A 24,232-nucleotide genomic window follows, 5' to 3' on the forward strand; every position below is an offset into this window, starting at 1 on the left:
AAAAAAAAAGTATTCCGACGAACTGATAACCTCCTCCTTTTTTGGAAGTCGGTTAAAAATTGTTATTTCGAAAGACAGGAAAGAGCTTTCAGCATACTTGCCAGAATAGGCAATTGTCCTATGCAAGACTTTTGTCTTTCCAAAAGACTGTGGTGAGTTGTAAGACAGTTGCCAGGATTGCCCTGTGAGGCTACACAGAAGCTTGTCTAAAAGTTTTTGAAAACCATAACTACCGAGAGCTTGAGAATCGTTCACATAACAAGGTTACCTATGATTTCGNGAATCTACCGAGAGCTTGAGAATCGTTCACATAACAAGGTTACCTATGATTTCGNATTTCGAAAGACAGGAAAGAGCTTTCAGCATACTTGCCAGAATAGGCAATTGTCCTATGCAAGACTTTTGTCTTTCCAAAAGACTGTGGTGAGTTGTAAGACAGTTGCCAGGATTGCCCTGTGAGGCTACACAGAAGCTTGTCTAAAAGTTTTTGAAAACCATAACTACCGAGAGCTTGAGAATCGTTCACATAACATGGTTACCTATGATTTCGGGAAAATCAAGGCCTAAAAAACTGGTATCGAAACTCTAGTCAAATTTGCGGTAACTTAAGAGCTATCCAGCGATTTTGATATGGACGTTTTCGCTCCATTTAAAATCATGTAAAATATTTATGTCCTAAAAACGAAATTTTGCTAGGGATTCATATAGTTATCATATGTATATTTAGATTAATTCTTTGGAAAACCGGGTTCCTAGACTTCGATTAACAAAGACCGAAAATGGTTCTCTTTTGAGGCAGCCACCTTAACACTGTAACCTATGACATGTGAAAACTATTTCCCTTCAAATAATTGAGTTCATGCACGTAAAAAAAAAAAAATATAAAAAGGTTTTAATGGGTAAAAGTCAAACTCACCGCTGAAAAGAGTTTTTCAAAAATTACTGATATAAATTAATAACTTTATGAAATTGCATACGCACGCACATACATACATACATACATATGAACCGTACTTACACAGATTGTTTCTGTAGATACACATATCGTCGATGTTTTTGCAAAACCGCCTATCTTCCGGCACTAAAATTTTACAGGAGAGCGAACAAACGGTTTATTCTTTGAAGGCATTGCCTTGATAGGCGGTACTTTCTCTAGCTATTATTTTACAAATCTGTTGTTTTAATATCGATTATACGATTTTTATGCATAAATCTCGAGGCCTGGAGTTCATAAATCTCGAGGCCAAATCTCATTTTGAACACAATGGCGATTTAGGCGGTTTTGCAAAAACATCGACGATATGTATGTACATATTTATGTACATAAAATAAAAGCCAAGCAATTTCTGTAACTTAAACATCGCTCAAAGTGCGCTTACATGGTAATCATCATTTATGTTGGAATTGTTGTCACAGCGACAATGACGTCAACATATAATTGAGAATGAATTGATATTGTTGTAGAAGAAAAGTCAGTGACTTGAACAGATGGGGTCATTGCAATTGCCTCGCTTGAAGGATATACATATGGTACACCCCGCGACAAAAGATAGCACATCCATATTTTTACCAGTTTTCACTACTTTTCCTTTGCCTTTTTTAAGGTTAATTATTTTTATATAAAAGTATACATAGCTCTTTATCTAGCAAATACCGTATAAATCTAAATTTCAGACTTTGCACGAAAATTATAAAAGCATTGTAATTTTAATTTTTAGAATAACTTTTGGTATGCAGTTTTATAGCTCATTAAATTCTAGCATAATAATAAGTGCAAGTTTGAAGCGTTAATTTTTGAGAATTTTAGATTTATATGGTATTTGTTAGATAAAAGCTATACTTTTTTAAAAAATAATGAACTTCAAAAAATTTAAATAAAAGTAGTCAAAACTGGTAGAAATATTAATGTGCTATTTTTTGTCGCAGGGTGTATGTATGTATGTATGAGAAAAATATATATTTCTTAGCTTGTTTATATTATTTATGGAAGTTGTTTTACTGTTTATTTCGCACTTTATATAATATGTCAGAGATCGTTGTCGATTCAACCGCAAATCTGTAAAACGTACTTTTTGGACTGTAGGTATGACCTAATCTGTCCCTTGTGGCGTTTTAGTTATGACCAGGGAACGGATTTTATGGAAATTGCTTTTTCTACATTTAAAAAAGTGATTATAGCATTTACAATTTTTTTTTTAAGATTAAAAAATATACACATGCCCATGCGGCTTATAGAAGCACAGGGACCTCTTGCCAAATTGGTGTTGGAAAAATTCAAAGCCGTTTTCTCAGCTCACGTAGGCTTGGAGATAATAAGGGGTGTGGATAAAATTGTAAAGGGCGAGGAAAACGCCCTTATTCCTGATAATATGAACATTTCAAACGTTCCATATTTAAATTGGGCTCCACTTGTATCAACTTACGTCGAGCGCACATTTAGTACATTCAAGGCTTTTCTTCGCGAAAATCGAATGAAAATGCTGCCAGAAAACTTCAAAATGCATCTTGTGGTTCAATGTTACTACAACTATACAGATTAAAGTTTTATGAGTTAGAAACTCGAAACGATAAAATAGTCAAAGATTCAAAGTACAAATTTTTCATATAATGAAACTAGTTCATAGTTTTTCTCTTTTTACTTGTAATATAAGCATTTCTAAAATAAATATATTTTTTGATTGTTCTTCGTATTTTCTGTCTTTTTTAGTGCCTTATTTTGCTTTATTTATTAGTTTTTATTCTTTTATAAAGAAAAATATACTTACATAAATAAGCCGTTTATGTTGAAAGTGGCATAAGTCACTTCGTGCCTCTTGTGCTTAAATGGCCGGCTACGTGTATCCGAATGCATCTTTACATCGCACTACTGTCATAAACCAACTACAAAACCTTTTACCTTTGGTTGATAAAGTTGAACGAATAACCGATTCATTCAGATACTACCAGTAGCCGGCCATGGTGGTGTGAAGTGGCTTATGCCACTGTCAAAATAAGCGGCTCATATATACATATATATATAGATTATTTAATTTAAATGCTAAAAGCATAACGCTAAGACTACCGCGTTAGCAGATCATTCAGTTAACCTTTCGAAATACAGTAAAGAGCATTCAAGATAGTTGCCAGAATTGGCAGATGTCTTACGAAATACAGGAGATAACGGAGACACTCAAAGAAGCTCGATGTTTGGGAGCCATATAAATTAACGCAAGTAAATCGGACTAAACCGCTGCTGAAACGCAACGAAATCGGACCATTTCTCAAGGGAATCCTGACGGACGATCATGGTCAAACACCGATGACACTCCACCAACGACTTCAAATCCTGCATTAACGGCATACGACGTTATGTTGAGTTTTTGATGGTGGTATTGGAAAGGAATTGTCCATTATGAACTACTACGATCGTTTGAACGAAAAACATCTTAAAAGATCGACCAGAATCACACACAAATTTTAATGACTTTGAAAAAATTTTCGGAACTTGGTTGAGAAATTTTAATGCATCCACTGTATAGCAGCCCAGACCTTGCACCGTCTGACTTACATATAATGGTTTCGGTCTTGGCAAAACGCCGCTGAAAATCACTTAGGAAAATTTTTCGCCGATAAATCGCAGAAGTTCTACACCGATAGAATTATGAGTTGAAGTCTTGTGGATTGCTCTTGGGAAGATGGTCCTTGTGTCAATTCAGTGAACGCTGAATGAAAACCAGGACATGTGCTAAGGCGAGGTCGTTCTGGCCGAGGGTGGCTCGCGAAGCAGGATCTTTCGATTCCTAACTTCGATAACCTAACCTTTCATATGACCCAATATAAGCTGTTGATCGTTTTTCGCTCTGCAACACCGCGTGTATTAAAAAAAAAAAAAGACTATCGGCATGACCTTGTTGGCGGACCAATCCACCTTGGAGAGCTTTGGTGCGCCGCCCACTCTTTGCCTGTTCTTTGCCCTCTGGGGTATTTGGATGGATCCATGCTTCGTCTACAGTTACGAAATGGCGCGGCGTAAACAGTCAACCGGATAAAAATTGAAATCGCCAATTAATTCTCTGAAATGTTTACGCGGTTTCGCTTTTCTTCTTAGTGATTGATGCTGTATAACCGCCTAATAATTTTTTGCCGAGCTCAGCAAATCACGCCAGTCGTTTTTCTTCTGTGCCAACTGAAGCTATTTGGAAATTCCATGTGACATAAATCAAGAAAAAAAAATAAATAAAAATGGTGTGATCGATTTATTTTAAAACTATTTGGCCTTATGTTAGTAATAATATTTATTATAACTAAACTTCCGAAAATGGGAGTAATCGGTTTATTTTAACACGTATCTGCCATGCAAACTTAACCCCTAAAACACCTTAAAAATAACATAAATGCCATTTTTACTATATAAGGTTACGTTAAAAGTCGCCAAACAAGCGCAACATTTTTCTTTTTTTCAGAAATCGATAGAAAATATTCCGGTCTCTCATTTTTACCTTCCTTTTATTAGCTCGATTTCTATTCTCAAGTTAAGTACCTGATGACAGTACGAATGGCAATTATAATAGCGAGGTTTTAGTTTTTTAAACTACAATTTTATTTATAGCTAGAAGATGAAGGAAGACCGAAGGAACAAAGTTTTTGTCCATAAAAATTGTCAAAGTTAGCATTTGTAAAGTGTAATTTTTGTCAGCTTATTATTATTATCATATTTGGACGATTACCCCGTTTTTCTCTCTATTTTGTCTAAAAGGTGCTATATTTTCATATGAACCTACAACAAAGATAATAAAAACAAAAGTGATAACAAAAAGACATTGCTTAAATGTCAACCAGTTTTAGTTGAGTAAAATTCTGCTGACTGTTGTTGCTTTTTGGGTAAGAATAGCTGAAATTTGACAATAGCCCGCTAAAAGCAAAAACAAAATACAAGTAATTGTTGTATTTGTTGAATCGATACCACCTTATACATATGTATTCGCCTTGATACTGCCAATTTCTTACTAAATTATAATGAATTTTCCTTGGGCAAATATCATTTTGTTAGGCTAAACCATTCAAAGATAAAAAAATTGAATACGCAAAAAATTTTATTTTTCCGCCGAAGGGTACTTCGTGCAGCTTTCCTCCGCGTTAAGTCCATTCAGAGCTGGAGCATTTCCGTCCATTCGTACGACATTACCAAGCCGGCGGCGTAACAGCAGTATTTAGTAGATAGATATATCGTTGAAAAGCACAGCTTATCGTTCCATCGTCTGCGTTCGCCATATATGAACATTCGACTTCAATTATGCTGGTACGAGCACAATGAAATTCGTTAAACCACTATCTAACTATTGAGTAGAGTCCCTAAAGTATTTAACAAGCCTTTGCTTGATTTCGGTGATGGTTTTTTACGTAGAAAATAATGCTTGACGAGCACACGAAATTCACTTTTTTTCATTTTGTCAAAATTTACAAGACAAACTAATTGGCTTAGCTTTCATAGTGATCTATGATCCGATATTAGCAGATGTTAGTTGGCCGGAGCAGGGTTGCATTTCAATTTAACATGCGGAAAATTCAAAAGCTCACTGTCTTATCTCACGGCCCTCGTAAAGTCAAACAAAAGTGGTAAAATGTAAAGTACAAGCCAATAAACCACGCATCAGAAGGAGATTTAAAGCCTTTACAAATTAAATTAAGTCTGGTGGCTGATATGTAAATACATATGTATATTAAACCGCAAAAGATGATCTGACGCACTCATTAACATATTTAACACACAAATGAATGCGGCGACAAAGTTGTCTAGTGATTTTCCTTTGTTTTAGCCTCGACTTCTTTTTACTAACTAATTTATTTAACTCTGTTTATAAATATCTGCCGGCTAAAAGCGTCTACAAACTTTTCGATTGATTCTATGTTGCCGTCATCTCAACGCTATCACAAAATAGAATTTCGCACATACTATACATACATAACTATGGACTTTTGACGAAACAACGTCCGTGATTTCTTTCAGCTGGAATCATATATTTAATAAGTAGTTCTATGTCTATTGGCAGTAACCTATCTGCGCAATATGTTTGGATTCAGCAATCAAAGGGAGATAGTTTTGAGCCAAATGTACGTTTTGGGCATGCGCAGGTTTTCTATGTATTATTATCTGTGAATATACCCTGCAGCAATTCAGAATCACCCTAGGTTAGCCCTCAGATAGTCCCTATTGTTACCAGCACTAGTCCCTCATAATTCCCCTGCCAATGGTTTCAACTGCCATTTTTAGCATTGGCGTGTCATTGCAAAAGGACCGGTCCAATCAACACTGACCGTAAGATAGTCCTCGACTAGTCCAATTTTGGAGATTTTTTTCGTTGTAGTAAGATTGCGTTCTGCACTTCGCAGATGTATTTTCATAATTCGGAAACACAAAAAAAAAAATTTTATCATTTTATAACTATGTTGCTTTTGACGGCATTTGAACCCGGACCCTCCTGCGCAAGCATCTCTGCGCACTGAGCTACAGCCACGCATGTAAATGTGTGTTCAAATGTGCGCTTTGCATCAAGGCCAGACCAAGCGATTGGGACATTTACAGGGTGGGGTTCTTTACATTTTTTTTATTGAATTGCAAGACAACACCACCCTGTCACTGCCAAACTGTACTTTTCGTCTATGTCTAGGCCGTTTTCTTGGGGACTGGTCGAAGGCTGACATTTTCGATGCAAGCAAATGCCCAATTCTGACTAGTCAAATTTTAATCAGTGAAGTACTAGTCCTTTACGGAAAATTGGCCGCCTTATTGCTGTATGTATCGCATTGATATTTTACGTTACACAAATATATGGAATTATATCAAAGTAAAAGAAATTGGGATTATAATAAATATTTATTATTAACAATAATACACATTTTTTCATTATTTTTAAGATTCAGGGATTTTAAATTTTGCTCCGACAACGTAAACTCGTCGTAGAGTATCTGTACGAATCTTCATTACGAGCGGATTCAATGAAGTCTCTGTACGAATTTCGAATTTACATTCGTAGCTATTCGGATTCTGTGACAGCACTTTCGTAGATTTCACGAAAATCGAAGCTACAAAGGATTCTGTGATAACCCTGATTAGCTGTCTGCAGGAGCTGACAATATTTCCACAGAGACCTTTAAGAGGCGCATAATTCGTTGTTTTAAAGAGTTTTGCACGATTTATGTGTTAATTAATATCTCCATGAAAGGCGATAAGTCATGATTTCTTGTTGGGGCGTCATGGTTGCATTGAATATTTCTGAGAAAATAATGGCACGTATATGTATAAAGGTTCGCCGGCCCTGGTCTAAATATTACATACTTCAATGAAAGTCATATACATTTTGTATACTTTTTGAATTATGACATTCTTCCAGCTAAAGTGCGATACGCATCTCAACAAGAAGCAGTAATATAAAACAATAAGACAATACAATATTAGTCACTAAGGTGTTGACATATTGCACAATTTAAACTGGTTTATCTGTGGTAAAAAAAAACCCCAATTAGGAAAACAGTAAATATTCTGTTTACGCAAATTACATTGGGTAGACAAGTAGAAGAGCATACTCCATCAATCAATTTCAACCTGTGAGTACTGGTTCCCACATTTCAGATGTGGTGATTTTGAAACAACCGCCAAGGACTGTGAATGAAGTCCGTGAACCTTTGTAGAGCCGTATCGAAGGCAATTTCGGACGAAGAACTGTGCAAAACCCAGTAAAAAATTTAGAGTGACAGCGTGTCACTGTTTCGCAAATGCTCCTTCAGCGGTACAAAGCAAAGTAATTATTGCATTGTATTGTCAGCGGCGATGAAAAATGGATTCATTACGATCCAATCCAAATCGCTAGCAAGGTTTATGTAAAGCACGGCAATAAGATAATGCTCTGCATTTGGTGGGACCAGAAGCAAATCCTCTAGCATGAGCTTTTAAAAATGGTCAGATGATCGACTGGGCTCTCCAGACCAGTGTTGCCATTTTGGTGCTTATATATATATTTTTTTTCAATAAATCCGGGGGATTTTGCATGTTTTTTTTTTGAAGAACACTATTTTTGACTACTTTAGCTTTCAAAACCAATTGGTTTCATAATCAATATGTTGCTTCTACCGAAAGCGCTACGATTAATTCGCATGGAGTGTTCAAAAAGCACATTGTGTCGCAGTACGCTTCACTTCAGTTGAAGGTATAAGTTTTATTGGCGCAGCATCCATGCCTTGCCATAAAAGTGGGAAAAAATAATAGCTAATGATGAACAATACTGCCAATAAAATAATTTGTACCAATTTTGTACAATGAAATTGCAAAATCAAGAAAAAAATTCTCTAAAACTTACTTTTACATATTCATTTTCTTCTTAGAAAACAAGCCGTTTTAATTGTTAACGTCATCATAACGCATATATCAGCGAAATTAGGAGTATTTCTGTAAGTATGTTCACGTATTTAATTGAGACCATGTTGAAGATAGTGTTAACAATCGATAAAAGATACACATTCAACTATAGATACCTACTTAGTAAGCAATTTATTTAACTTTTTTTACATACCTTTGCATTTTTATTATCTAAATAATTATAATTCAGCCGGTAATTAAGTAATGCGGAATTCAATCTCATAACAATAAAAATCCCCGACGATTCAGCAACTATGTCGACTTTCGAGTTGCTCTTTTACGCTCTTAAGCGCTTCAAATGAAAACAAAAATTCTATCAGCAGTGTTGCCGCTTTTGTCCTAAGGTAAGAAAATAGCCGAATGCTTTTGGAGAATGTTAAAGTTAAGCGACAAAGATATGAAATTCGAAATTTGCTATAAAAAGAACGAATGTAAATGATAAGCTAAATTTGAATAATTTTTAGGTACCGAAGGAAAAACTAAGTTTTCTGAAAATAGGTTGAATCTATGCCTGGGTCGAATTCATAACGTTGGAGAATTTCAGTTGGAAAGTTTTTTGTAAAAAATTTTAGTAAATTTACAATCTTAGCTAATTTGCCGATTAATATAATTGATAGTCGACGACAGTAAAATACATTTGTATACCATCTGAAATAGCCTACAAATCATTTCGGGCACGTTTCCATAATCCATTAGGGGGAATACGATGGGCCAAAAAAAAAACGCGTTAAGGTGGATTGAATTTAAGTAACTACATATATTCGTAACATTACTTACATGCAGTGACTTACACAAGTGTTCACGTGTAGACTTTTTTTTTAATATTTTCAACGTTTTTCAAGGAGCAATTTTTTCTGTTATTTTTCTCTTAAACATATTGTCTAAGCTTTAGCCAAACTCATACTAATCAAGGTTTCAAACATTATACATCAAAATTTTGAGCTTTTTAATCTGAATCTTTAGAACATTTCCGGGTATGAAGTTTTATAGCGCATACAATTTTAGTCAGAGCAAGTACAAGTTTCAAGCGATTAAAAAGTTGCACTGATTTTTTAATTTTTTTTTACTCGCGAATTTTTGCCTTTTTTCTATATAAGCGTAAATTTCTTATGAAACAAAATGCGGGAGACCATTCGCAGCCAAATGTCAAAAAATCAACGCCAGTTTTATAAATTACTCTTGTTATTAAAAAAAAAAACGTAAACAAAAAAATTATTTAAAATCAACGCTAATTTTTAGCCTGTTGAAACTTGCACTTCAACAGACTAAAATTGTATGGGCAATTTTATAGCGTGCACAGAAATTTTGTAAAGATTCAGATTAACAAGCTCGAAATTTTGATAAAAATTTGTTGAATTTCCTAAATTTTTTATTAAGTTTGAAACTCGGATTTATATGGTTTTGTCTAAAGCTTAGACAATTTTTTTATAAAAAAAATAACAAAAAAAATATATCCTTAATGGCCGGTTTCACCAGAAATTTTAATAGAAAATGATTTTTTATTTTCTGTTAATTTCCATAAAAAATTCAAAAAATTAAAATCATTTTTTAAGAAGATAGAAAAGCGATAGAAATGTTTTTTGTTCTTGAGAAATTAGTTACTATAGCTTTGATAACTTCCAATCATGATAAAAACATTAGAGGGTAAAATCATTCTCTCAATTCGTCGGCCATGATTTTTTTTTCTGACATTTGCAAACATTTTAAAATCATACAAAATTGAAAATAAAAAAAACTAAATTGTTCACAATTGTTGTTGTTTGAGATTAAAAGAGAGAATGTGTGTTTTAAAATTATTTTGCTGGCAAACGTCAGACTGCCTCTCAATGATTTTACCTTGTAATATTTTTATCATGCTTCCAATAGTGACGAAGAAGTGCCATCAGGGCGATAGGCGATAAAACTCTCTTCCAATTGCTAGCAGGGTTTAGTTTCAAAGTGGCAACATTGGTGTGAGCTTAGAAAAAATTCTCTTAATTAACATCATAACAAATTGAGAGAGAGAGCGCAATGTGATTTCTTTCAAACAAATTATACAAGATGCATATGTAAATATGTATGTATGTACGAGTACGTATCTGATTAGAGTGAATAATATGCAATTGATGGATTCATAGTTCAATTTAATCCGACAAACCTACGTCATTGGCTAAAGGCTTTTCCGTATGCACTTGAACATTTGTATATGTATACATATGTAGGTACATACAGCGGTCGAACGAATTATAGCCACACTATATTTTGACCAGTTTTACCATATGGTTTTTTTCTATTCAATTTTGGTTATTTTTTAATAAAACTACACTCTAAAAATTGCATGTAAAACTACTACAGAAAAGTGTTTATTTTTCACCAGAATTCGTTCAAGTATACGCACGAGATGTTCAAGATTTGATTTTGAACATGAGTTGTTTAAAATACGCACATAAATACAAGTTTGAAACTAGGATTTACACGGGTTTTGTTAAAAAATTAACTATAGTTTTATAAAAAAAATAACCAAAATTAAATAACAAAAAAATATATGTTAAAACTTGTCAAAGTGTGGTGCGGCTATAATTTGTTCGACCGATGTACATTCTACATGTGTGTCTACACAATTATTGAGACAATATTTTTTTGCTTTTTAACCAAATGTTAGTTTTTTAAGAGTCCTTAAGGGCCGTTTTTGCAGTGACAAGTTAACTCTCATTCGGCAGTTAGCTACAGGTTTTCAGTACAAAAATTGAAAGTTAACTGCCGAATTTGAGTTAACCCCCCACGGTGAAAACGGCACTAAGTAGTCCTTTATGAGTGGGCTGTAGGGAGCGCAAAGACTTGCGGAACTATGCATAGCTGACGACAAAATTCTAAACCTGTATCCTATAGACTTTGCTGTAAAATTTCGAAATAATGTTGCATTTATTCTGCCCTGCGACAGGGCTGTCAAGTTTGCGTGTTCTTTTCTCAGCATCCTCACTTGCATATTGCGTGCTCTTTCTTTAAAATGTTGCCCTCTGATAACGTTGCCATATAAGGTGAAATTTTTTTCGGGAAAAGAAAACGCCATAGGAAGACTAAAGGTCACAGAACAGCTGACACAACAATCATTCGGACATAGTAATTTACGTGAGTTAACTGGTAGGTAAATCAGTCATGTTTTTGCTCAGACCAGTTTAAAAAAAAGGTCCAAAAATCATAATAGAACAAGTTGGGTGGGAGAAATGAATCCGATCGGACGGGTCTGAAATCAGTTAAGGAGTGGGAGCTGCTGTTTTTGTCCGGAGATTCAACTTGAACACCCACCCACATATACCTATGCTTCCGGAGGCTGATATTTGTGCCGCAACTCTAAGACGCATCTGACGATGGTAACCCTAAGACACACTAAAACAGCCCCAGTGTCTCTTGTTTCTCTGACCCACTGAAGGAAATAGCAGATCAAAGGATTATCAAATTGCTTAAACTAGCTAAAGTAAAATGCATTATGACAAAGGTTTAACCCCTTACCTTTACTTTCTAGGTACTACCAAGGTCCATCGCTTCAAAAGATCATGAAAAAGATACTTTGTAAGGTGTCTTTATTACCACTTTCACCAAGTGGGTTGTTTTGGTTTATGATATGTAAATTGCAGAAAATTCGCTTGTTTCCATTATTTTCTCAGACGCTGTACATATGCACACATAAACATGCATTTAACAACGTAATCCCAGTGGAAAAAGTAGTAATGCTTTACATGCGTGATAAGTAATGTAATTTACATATTTCTTATGAGTTCTAGATTCTAGTACTGTTTAATATATAATCAGTCAAAAAGTCGCAAAAAATTTATATTAAACCACATTCATTCCTGCATTATTTCGCCGTGGGAAAAATAATAGAATTTTCGAATGTGAAAACAGCTGTTTTACTGATTACTTTTTCGATTCGATTACGATTCATTAAATTTTCCCACTGGGACAGTCCACATGCATAATTGAATTTCACATGAATTAAAATCTTTTTTCACTCTTCAATGGGAGTCGATAGCAAATTAAATGCGGTAAGCCCTGATTTGTAGTCACACTAGATATGTAGGGAAGTTACTTTGCTTAGTGAGCAATAATCAGTAATAAAAAATCAAAATAAAGAATTAAAGAAAAACACTGATCATACAAAGAAATTAATATAGTACGAGTATTTATGTATATTAGAGTGGCCCAAAAAAGTAAAGTCGAAATTTAATGCTCTCACTCCCAGGATTGTTATATACCGAAAAGAATTTTTTTTGTTTTGAAATCAAAAAATATTTAGGCGTCCTCAAAGCGCTCAAAGTTTTCCTTGTGCGTATGTATTTTTTATACTTATGGAGAAAAAACAAGTTTTCGTAGAAATGGTATAGAATTCTTGAAAATCAATATTTTTGATCGTTCTTCGTTTCTCTTCAGGAGACTTACATAGAATAACAATACCCAATTCTTTAGTTAACCATTTTCTATTATTAATTATTTTTTATAAGAGCCCTAAGAACCTCAAATGTATCCCATATAAAATACATGGAATACTTTGAGCGCTTTGAGCGACCTCTAAATATATTTTTGTTTCAAAATAAAAAAATCAGGGGTAAAGTTTTTTTTCAATATAGAACAATCTTAGGGGGTGAGTGCATTAAAATTCCGACTTTACTTTTTCACATGCATTTTTGGACCATCCTAATATATACACAAATGTATGTATGTACTTATATAGCTAGCAAATAATACCTATCATAACATGCAATTTAACAGGTTGACTATGTACACATATATCGAGCCCTAACCGCCAAAATAACGTAAGCGACATTTTTTTCAAAATTTTCTTTTTGATGCAGAAATACATCTAGATGATGCAGAAATATTCCTCGATCATCTAGATGTATTTCTGCATCAAAAAGAGAATGTTGAAAAAAATGTCGCTTACGTTATTTTGGCGGTTAGGGCTCGATATGTATGTTGGCTTACACATATGTATGTAGATCTGCCGACATTTAGCAAAAGAACGAATATCCAGTTCAGCAATTTTTTCTGCAAAGCACTAAATTGTTGGTTAGTTTATACATTATTTTTGCCATTAAACAAAATCTGTAGTTTAAAACAGCATTTCAATTAAAGCATGATAAAAATAAACACTTTTTGTGAGGCAGTTCATTATTTTTCCAACTAAAACCAAACCTTATTAAATTACATAAGTTGTTTTGTCAAAAGTCCATAGCTTTGAATAAAAGATAGCCATACAATAGTGCCGACAAATTACATTGATCACGCAAAGCATCAATATGTAAGAAAAAAGAATCAAGTTTTGCAAAATTTCTCACACAAAGTCAGATTCGGAAAAAATTTCATCTAAATAAAACTTCAAACTGATAAGTGTCTTAATTAACGACAACAAAATATGCATTCACACCTTCCCGATTAAAGTTTTTTAATCCTCAGTGTATTTTATTGCTATAAACTATAAAATAAACATATATATAACACAAATAACCCGATAAAAAGGCAGGTGAAAATGTTATGGTCTTTATACTGAGACGCACAATTTTGGGTTCTTCGATTCCGTTTCGGTAATTATCATTTGAAAGATGCACCACCCTTTGGAAGACCAGTGGTCGCAAGTTTTGTCAAAATTTTAAGCACTGTCCCGATCGCTTTCCAGCTAAACATTGCATAAAACCCATTTGACACTATTAGAATAAAACCGGATATAACTAAAAAGATACTCGCTGTATATTTTTTTGAAAATCTGGAACGTCAAACTGGAACCTATTAGAATTTAAATATATGGTGGCAATGGGGTCATTTAACCTTCATAATTGCATTTCTATTTTTTCGATCAAATTTAATTGTTTTTCTGAATTTTTAATTTTGTCGATCATATCGAGCATCGAGCGCTAACCGCCAAAATAACGTAAGCGAGATTTTTTCAAAAATTTACTTTTGATGCAGAAATATTCCTAGAGCATCTAGATGCATTTCTGCATCAAAAAGAAAATTTTGAAAAAAATGTCGATTACGTTATTTTGGCGGTCAGGGCTCGATATTATACACGGTATTTTCAGATTTAATTTTTTACATCGAATTTGAATCGGTCATAAAAACGCAGTCTCCATCATAACGGTTAAAAATTATCAAAAAAAAATACAAAATAACGATCCAATTCGATCGAAAAAAATTAATGATTATTATTCATCGAAAAAAAATTTTAATTAAAAAGTAACAATTTTACAATAGTCTAAAAATAAAAATCTTGGTATTTATTTAACGGTCCCTGTTGACTACTAATAATAAAACATGAAAGGGATCTGAGCATTTGCCTATGGAATTTAATAAATCAATGTTCCGTCGACTTTTGTAAATTTTAAGATCTTCTCATTCGGGGGAGGGGGAAATATTAGACTAGCTAAGAGTTCAACAATACAGATGTATGCATCAGCAACACAAACATAGCGTGTGATGGAATAGTAATAAACGATCACAAGGATTTCAGCATCTTAATCGACTTATCGTGATTACCTCATTGAGTTTTACGAGAAGATTATCTATGTATGTATGTAAGTATGTATGTTTATGGGTTACCCTAATAATTTAAATAAATATTTATGCATATTCATACATATATTTTATAACTTTAAACTCTAACCACGTAGTATGTATGTATGTATGTAAACTGATGTACATATGTACACAAATAAGTTTGTATTTTTCATTGAAGATTTATATACATTCAAGTGTGTACTTAAACATAGACTTAACATTTCCCACCAAACAAAAACTGGATAATCCCTTTAATCAATTCCTGAGTGCTCAGAATTTATGAGTCTAAAAATGAATCGTTCTTTCGTTATACATATATATGATTCTGAGACCAGTCAACCAGACTGACTCATTGCGGACTCTTTTAGTGTCATAAATTGTGAGTTGAACCAAAGTTACAAAGTCCACGTAGAAGTAAACTTTTATTAATGAATTTCAGTACGTCATACGGAGAGAGGCAGTTGCACGATGTTTTCACGATTCGTGATTCACTCTCTAAGTGATTCGCTAAGTAATTCGTGAATTACCCTGTTTCCACGCCATACATACATTAGCTCTGATCCTGTACTCCATGAACTTACAGGTTTTGACACGAACTTGCAAGAAGTTTCAGGAAAAATTATCCCGTACTCCAAATTCCTCCAAAATTCTGTAAATGAGAGCGATTTTTGGAGAGTTGTGTAGAGAATGAAGTTGCAAGATTTTACCCGAACTTTTTTTTCTGGTAAATGTCATGAAAAGTGTCAAGCGATCACTGGTTGACGTTTTTACAGGAAAAATGCTTCTTTTGTTCCCGTACTTTTTGTTGTTACTCACTTTTTACTCTCTCTTCAGAGAGTAATTTTGATGTTTGACATTTTTACAGGAAAAGTATTGGATCAGAGCTATTAGAAATTCGTTTGGCAGCTCTACTTCTTGTTCTTTGTGTACTGCAAATATCGATGATGGAACAAAAATGTAAGTAATCATCAACGATTTTTATTAATATTATATTTTATTAATTAATTCTCGAGGAACTAGAAAAAGTGCCAGCAAATGGGACCAGGCCGGTGAAAACTTCGATATATTTCCGATAAATATTAAAGAAGGCACCGATACGTTTGTCATTCGTATGGTAATTCGATCTGAATTACATACAAATGAGGTAATTCGATCGCAAAATTTTTTATGACGAATTACGTCATTCGAAGGGTGTTTGGATGGCGAATGACGAATGGGAGAGTGAATTTCGAATGAGAGAGCGAATTAGGAATCGTGGAAAACCCAACTTTAACACCAATTATAGGGCTATAAGTTAAATAAAACAACGTTTTAGACGTTTTTTTTTCAGTTTGAATGTGTACGGTGGTCACGTTCGACATGCTGGAAATGCCCATATACATACATATGAAAAATTGTTCTGTATTCGAATATAAGAATTTTTCTAGTTTAAGGAAATCACCGCCCAAATTGATTTTTTTTATTCTTAACACTGTATCGTCACGGATTTTTTTTATTTATTGTACTTGTGACTTGTACTTTGTGTACTTGTGTGTACTTATGCTTGTATGTATTTACAGTAGACTGCATCACCAAAAAAAGTTGCGGTTTTTCCGGCGGGATTAAGTACAAAATTTATTATATTTGAAGACGTCCACCAAAATATTTCGAAAAATATTAAAATTTACGTGAGCTGGACCGATTTGAAAATACCTCCAAAAATGACAAAACAGATTAGCTTAAAAAATCTGCATAAAAATATTTAAAAATCTTTTCAACGGAATCGTAATAATGAGATTTTCGATGCTGTTTTTTTTTACTTTTTTCAAATATTGATTTACGAAAAACTTTAATAACTGGGCACGATTCCGTTGAAAATTTGTTTAAATACTTTTATGCAAATCTTTTTAACCTTTAACCTTTGGTCATTTGAAGAGATTTTTTTTTGTATCCTTAAGAAACTATTTTTATTCATAAAAAACCCTTTTTTGAAAGTATTTTCAAATCGGTCCAGCTCACGTAAATCTATATATTAATACGCTAACATAAATTTTGTCTCCGTTCGGTTGGCGATTCTACCGAACCGATTTCAAAACCAAGAACACCGTTGGAAAGGCATTTTTCCGTAGATGAGCAGAGTTTTTATGGTTTTACNTATTGATTTACGAAAAACTTTAATAACTGGGCACGATTCCGTTGAAAATTTGTTTAAATACTTTTATGCAAATCTTTTTAACCTTTAACCTTTGGTCATTTGAAGAGATTTTTTTTTGTATCCTTAAGAAACTATTTTTATTCATAAAAAACCCTTTTTTGAAAGTAGAAGAAGTAGTAGAAAAAAGAAGGCAAAAGTGAAGATAAAGACGAAAATGGAGACAATGACAGATACATAACAGGTAGGGTAACTGAAAGGGTAAGAACATTTCTTGAATTTATGAAGTGAAACTGCTTTAGCGGTAGTTGGTTGGTTGGGAGTAAATTGTCAAATTCAAGGGGAATAATGCACATGGAAATGGTTCTCAGCGGTTTAGCGGTTTGAGAATAAAAACAAAAACAAAGATGCCTAGAGGTACAGGCAAAACGAAGATCAAAGTAAATCTAAACACTTTAAGGTAAAGGTGAAGAGGAATATGCAAAAATAAAGATAAACATGAAGAAAAGGATGAGGATGAAGATCGATATAAAACTCGATATTTTTCACGATATAATGATCGATATTGTTATCGATAAATAATCGATATTGTTATCGATAGTGTTATTGATTAAATAGCCGCTATTGTAATCGAAATAATCAACAATATAATAATCGATATTGTTATCGATACAATAATGGATATTGTAATCGATATAATAATCGATTAAATAATTGATTTTTTGATCGATTTAGTCATTTATATTGTTAAAGATATGTACAATAATCGATACTGATGACTGTTATATTTATCGATGAATTAATCGATTTTGCAATCTTTGTATTTTTCTATATGTTTATGGATATTGTTATCGGTATTTTTATCGACACAGTTACCAACAGGGTTATCGATATACTAATCGGAACATGGAATGTGATCACATTACATGACATCACATAACATTTTATCACATGATATGAAGAGACATCACATGATATTACATCACATAATATGATATCACATCACACGATATCACGTGACATGACATTATATGATATGACATCACATTATATGGCATGACATCACATGACTTGACATCACATGATATGGCATCGTATGACATGACATGGCATTACATGACGTGGAATCACATGATATGACATCATATGGTATGACATAAGAGCATATGACAACACATGACATGACATCATATCACATCACATAAAATCACGTCACATCTTATCACGTCATCGCACCTCATCTCATCTACGTGAATAGAAAAAGAAAAGGATAAAAGCAAAGATGTGAAAGATAAAAACAAAGATGAAGACCAAGGTAAAGTTACCGATTTCAAAACCAAAAACACCATTGGAAAGGTAATTTTCTGTAGATGAGGAGAGTTTTTATAGTTTCGAAATTGGTTGAAAATCGTTGTTTAAAAATTTCCATATTTGTGTTGTTTTTGCAACCTGTTTAATTTAAGCTGTTTCGCATTTTGTTTTACTTCGGATTTGAAATTGAACTTTGAAATAAAGATAAATATGAAGATGAAGAAACAGGTGATAACGATGAAGACAAAAAAGGGCAAAAGTGAAGATAAAGACGAAAATTGAGATAAAGGCGAAAATGGAGATGATGAGAAATACATAAGAATTAGGTTAACAGAGTTGAAATTTTCCGATAGGAATCGAAATAAAATCAGCCATAAAGGTTACTGAAATTTATCGAATCATTGAAGTTTATAATTATCGAAATTTATCCATGCTTATTAAGTCATCGCAACGTATCGAATTATTCAAACTGATCAATGTTTATTGAGTTGTCGAAATTTATAGACACAGAAACTTAGTTGTCCAAATTTACGGATAGTTATCGAGCTATAAAAACGTGTGGGATTAACGAAATTTGTCAAGTTAAAGAAATGTATCAAGTTATCGATATTTATTGAATTATCATTATTTTAGACTTAACGAAATTTATCGAGGTGTCGTAATGCATGGAGTTCTTTCAACTTACAGAGTTATCGATAATTATTGATCTACTGAAATTGGTTGGTTCAACGAAGCGAAGTTTATGGAATTTTCAAATTATATCGATTTATCGAAATTTCAAGGTTATATAAGCTTATCGATTTATCACTCCTTATCGAATTTAATCGTCCTAACAGAGTGTAACGAGTTATCAAAATGTTTAGATAGTTTTCGAAAAATGTGGAGATGTCAAAAGTAAAAATTTATAAAGGTATCCAAAGTTTTTACATTTTTGAGTTATCGAAATTTATCGAGCCATCGAATTTCACAGTTATCGAAATTAGTCGAGTTAACGAATTTTGTTGAGTTATCGAATTGTAGTCTTCTTGAAATTCATTGAACTATCGATATGTATCAAATCATTGAAATTTATCGATAAACTTGAATGTATCGGGTCAATTCCAAGTCCTGCTGAAGTTCTCCAAAGACCTTCTCAGATAAAAAAAAAATTTAGTTACGTTGTTAGCAGAAGATTTTCCGGTTAGTTAATTTGTATTGTATAAGTTTTTCTACGTGTTAAGTTAGAAAACCTCTCCAAGGCTTCTAAAACTAGAAAAACTGTCGAATTTCGACAGTAACTGGCACTCTAGTCTTAATATTTTGTTTGTGGACGTCTTAAAATATAACAGATTTTATGTTACCAATGGAAACACAGTAACGATTGTTTTTTTTGTATGGGGAGTGATGCAGTGTAATGTACAGTAAATATTCATATATGTACATATTTACCCTATCGTGTGTACCACTGACGTCAATTAATAATTACTTGTTATGAATTGTTTTTACAAAAAGTAAATACTTTCTCGTACATATGTACATACATATAAACAGCGTGCGTTATCTGCAGACCATTAAACAGATAGATATAAAATATGAATGAATGGATACATATAAAATATGGTTTATTTAATGTAAAAGCAATCATCTATCTCCATTTTATGAATGATCATTTTTGTATGCTGCTTTCCTCTCTTGAAAAACAAACAAATTTGTGCACTCTTTAGTGGATAAATATATATGTACATAATACATACGTACATATAATGTAAGATATCATTTTGCTCGAAAAATGTCTACATTTAACAAGACATAATTAGCGAGCTTATAGGTGTTTTATACACTCGTATAGTTGTATGTATGTCGTAAACATCAAACGGCTAAATATATATGAAGGGCGTTCGCAAGGTACCTAAAGAGACGTCCATAAACCTAGCTGACCCAAGTCGCCAAAAATCAATAAAAATTAGCTAGGAATTAGGTGTTAATTATGGCCTCCAAAATTAATTTTGGTGTTCCTTTGGTTTCCGAGAAATTAGCAAAAATGTGTGGGTCAGCTGGTTTTACGTAAACNCCTCCAAAATTAATTTTGGTGTTCCTTTGGTTTCCGAGAAATTAGCAAAAATGTGTGGGTCAGCTGGTTTTACGTAAACCTTAGTGGCGTTGAAGAACACCTAAAAGACACCTAATTCCAGCATATATTTGGAAAATTTAAAACCTAAATTTAACGATGGGTCAGCTAGATTTACGTAAACACACACATTTTTGCTAATTTCCCGGAAGCCAAAGGAACACCTAAATTAATGTTGGAGGCCCCAATTAACACCTAAAAGACACTTAATTCCTAGCTAATTTTTATTGATTTATGGCGACTTGGTTCAGCTAGCTTCATGGACGTCTCTCCGCATGCCGGACATTCGTTCGGCACATCCGCATTTAGCCTACTCAGGTAGGAGTTCAGCCTGCTGCAGTAGCCAGAGCGAAGTTGGGCTATTGTTGTTCTGGTCTCCCGAGGCAGATGTAGCTCCGGTGCGTCAATGTCCGGTGTTTGTGTGCCTAGAACGGCATTCACAGGTCTTGAGTCTACATAACTCGAGACTGCATCCCTGTGAATGCCGTTCAGGGCCTGTCTGTGAGCTGACGGGTCCAGAGGCTGCTTAATGAACCTCTGGACTTCGTCCGTCAGTTCATATAGATGCCTCCTGACGTGCCTCGGCGAAGGCTCCTCTGCAAGCAGCTGTCTATTTGGGTGGCCACATCTGTGGCTCCCAACCAGAAACTGCTTGCAGAGCATCGTGTTGTGCTCCCTAATTGGGATCATTTTCGCCTCATCGTGGAGGTGGTGTTCTGGTGACATCAGGAGGCATCTGGTCGCTGTCCTAAGTGCTGTGTTTTGTACCGTCTGTAGCTTCGTCCACTGCGTCCTACTACTCCCCGGCGACCACACTGGTGCTGCGTAGTTTAAAACCGGCCGGCCTATTGCCATATATGTTGCAAGCAACGTTTCTTTTTCTTTGCCCCAAGTACTGCCGCCTAGCGACTTGAGGACCTTGTTGCGGCTCTGTACTTTATTGACAATAGCGGTTGCGTGCGCAGAGAAGGAGAGCAGGCTGTCGAATGTTACTCCGAGTATTTTAGGATTATTCACCGTCGGAATTGGTGTGTCATCGACGTGAATTCCTAGCGGTAGCCTGACCTCCTTCGTCCAGGTTGTGAACAGGGTCGCAGAGGATTTCGTAGGGGAGAGGGCTAGACACTTTGCAGTGAAGAAGCGAGAAAGTTCAGAGAGATATCTGTTTACATTCGAACACAGGTCATCAATTCCATTCCCAGTCGCCATGATCGAGCAATCATCGGCTTAAGAGACAATCGAGACTCCCTCTGGTGGTTGAGGGAGCTTTGAAATGTAAAAGTTAAACAGTAGTGGGGAAAGGACACCACCCTGTGGAACCCCCTGCTTTATTTTTCTAAGTTTTCTCTAAGTTATGTTGGCAGGCTTCCCCGGTTTGAGCAGTGGAACCACTCTCCCCACCTTCCAGATGTCTGGGATGAGGAGAGTGGGCATGGACAAATTGAGGACCTCCGTTAGGTACGCTACCCCCGTAGGACCCAAATTTTTCAGCATCAGCATGCATATTCCGTCGGGACCCATGGCTTTGGAGGCTTTCGCCTTCCCGATGGCCATTTGAACTTCACCGCAAGTGAAAGCAAGGGGGCACAGGTTGTTGGCAGTTTGTGCAGCCTTCTGGTCACTCGACGCTTGGCTTTGTCCACCGGAGGATGCAGTATGAACTGCCGGCTAAAGTAGCTCGCGCATCGCTCCGGGTCTGACGAAGCATGGTCGCCGAAGGAAATTTCGACTCTGTCGTCGTGCTTCGTCGGATTGAACAAAGACCTCACGGTTGACCAAAGCTTACTCACACCAGAGGTGTAGTTGCAGCTCTTCAGAGGCTCTTCCCACTTCTTCCGCTTATGTACGTTTACTAGTTGCCGAATCTCCGCGTTGAGATCCCTGATACGGGGATTTCCGGGATCGGCTTGTCATGCGCTGCAGCAGCGTTGACAGCCCTGCGGAACTTACGTTCACCAAGGTGGACGTCGGTTGGTGTGGGGAGAGCAGCGAAGGTGTTTTCAGTAAATTCCGCGAAGCCTTTCCAATCAGCTTTAGAAGTTGATATATGTTCGGTGCTCCGCGGAAGCAAAGTCGGTTGGTTTGTCGATCGAGATGACTATGGGCAGGTGGTCTGATGCCAAAGTCAGCATAGGTCGCCATGATATGCTGTTTATCAGACCAGCGCTGACTATTGTTATGTCTGGCGAGCTGCAGCAGCTGCCCATAATCCTGGTGGGTGCGTCGTCGTTCATTGTGCAGAATGTCGAATCGTCTATATGCTCAGCCAAGTCAGTTCCCCTACGTTCGTTTGGCAGGCTTGAGTGCCAAAGATCGTGGAGCGCATTAAAGTCGCCTACTACCATACGGTTTTCACCTCTGAGGAGCGCACCTATGTCAGAGTGATATCCTGCCGGGCAGCAGGTGACAGGGGATATATAAACGTTAAATATTTCGAGCTCAACATCGCCTGACCGGATAGCAATGCCCTGACATTCTAGGGTGGTATCCCTGCGGTCTATGTCTGCTTCGATAAGACGATAGTTCACGGTGTGGTGCGTAATGTACGCTAAGCCACCACCATTATCCCGCTTGCGATCTCGACGGTGCACGCTGTACCCGGCACAATTCAACAGTGTTGAGTGGGTGGTTATCTCCTCGATCTGGCTCTGAAGCCCGTTACAGTTAAATTGAAGGAGCTTCATGAGGTTCGGGAGACGTGTGGTGGTGCTGGGTGTGAGGGATGTGTGTGGTCGTGCCGCAGTTGGCTGTGTGCGCTGCTGAGGTGGTTGCCGCCCTGTGGTGGTGGCGGGAGGCGTCGCAGTTGAGGTCTGCGACCGAGCAGCGCAACACGGGCCCTCGAAGTTCCTCGTCCAATATCGCGTGGTGCGCAGACCTGAGCACGCCCTAAAGTGGCACCAGCCGAGGCAGGTGTTGCACTTGACTGATGTCACATTACGGGATATCCTGGACTGACATACCGTGCAGATTGTAGGAAGAACCAGGAGTTGTTGACGGCGGCGTGTGGGTGGTGGTGCGGTTGTGTGTGTTCTGTGGTCTGTAGCCGTTGTGGTGTGGTCTATTGTGTTATGTTGTTGTGCTGTGGTGTTTGTGTGGGACTGCTCAGGTGGACTGGGGTTAGCCGTGGAGGCTGCTCTGTTAGAGCAACAGGGGGCCACAAAAGACGTGGTCCACTGCCGATGTGTCCGTAGTCCTGAGCAGACTCTGAGGTGACTCCACCCCTCGCAAGCATTGCACTTGACAGAGGTGGAGTTGTGGTGTAGTCGTCTCTGGCATACACAGCAGGTGTAGGTTTCTGGCCCTGGGTTTGACTCGATGCCAGCCCTGAGTAGGAGAAAACGTAGCGAATGTAGCCCTATGGACGAACAACTTCTGAGATACTTCGCCGACCTAAACGGGGTTAGATCGCCGAAACAACAGCCCTTGGTCGGGTAAAACCCGAGTCATTCCGGTACGTAGAACCGGCTGTCGTGGGAATGCTATTGTTCTGATCTTTTTGTCTACCAGAAAAAATAAATGTATTTAATGCTTCCAAACGCCGTTTCCTTAATTAAAATAAATGGGAGGAAAGAAGCCATTTTGCTAGGTTTTTGAACCAGTTCTTGGTATGAAAGAAAGTTTTTCAGTGGCAACCTGGTTAAAACCTCTAAAACTGTCAAAATGCAAGAAGCCAGAGAACCGAGTACGGGAACGCTTTCTGGTAAATTTCTGAAAATTCTTGCAAACTTGTAAGTTAGGGAACGCAACTTATATATGTATAGAG

General features: G+C 36.0%; 1 protein-coding gene across 5 annotated transcripts in view; it reads right to left on the reverse strand.

Annotated features, from left to right (window-relative positions):
* NFAT (nuclear factor of activated T cells 3) overlaps nucleotides 1-24,232 on the reverse strand; it is a 92,737-nt gene that overhangs the window by 67,060 nt on the left and 1,445 nt on the right. The gene's annotated exons all lie outside the window — the stretch shown is intronic.

The sequence above is a fragment of the Rhagoletis zephyria genome, unplaced genomic scaffold (assembly GCF_001687245.7).
Source record: "Rhagoletis zephyria isolate East Lansing unplaced genomic scaffold, Rhagoletis_zephyria_1.1 Rzeph_scaffold_00350, whole genome shotgun sequence".
NCBI classification, from domain to species: Eukaryota; Metazoa; Arthropoda; class Insecta; order Diptera; family Tephritidae; genus Rhagoletis; species Rhagoletis zephyria.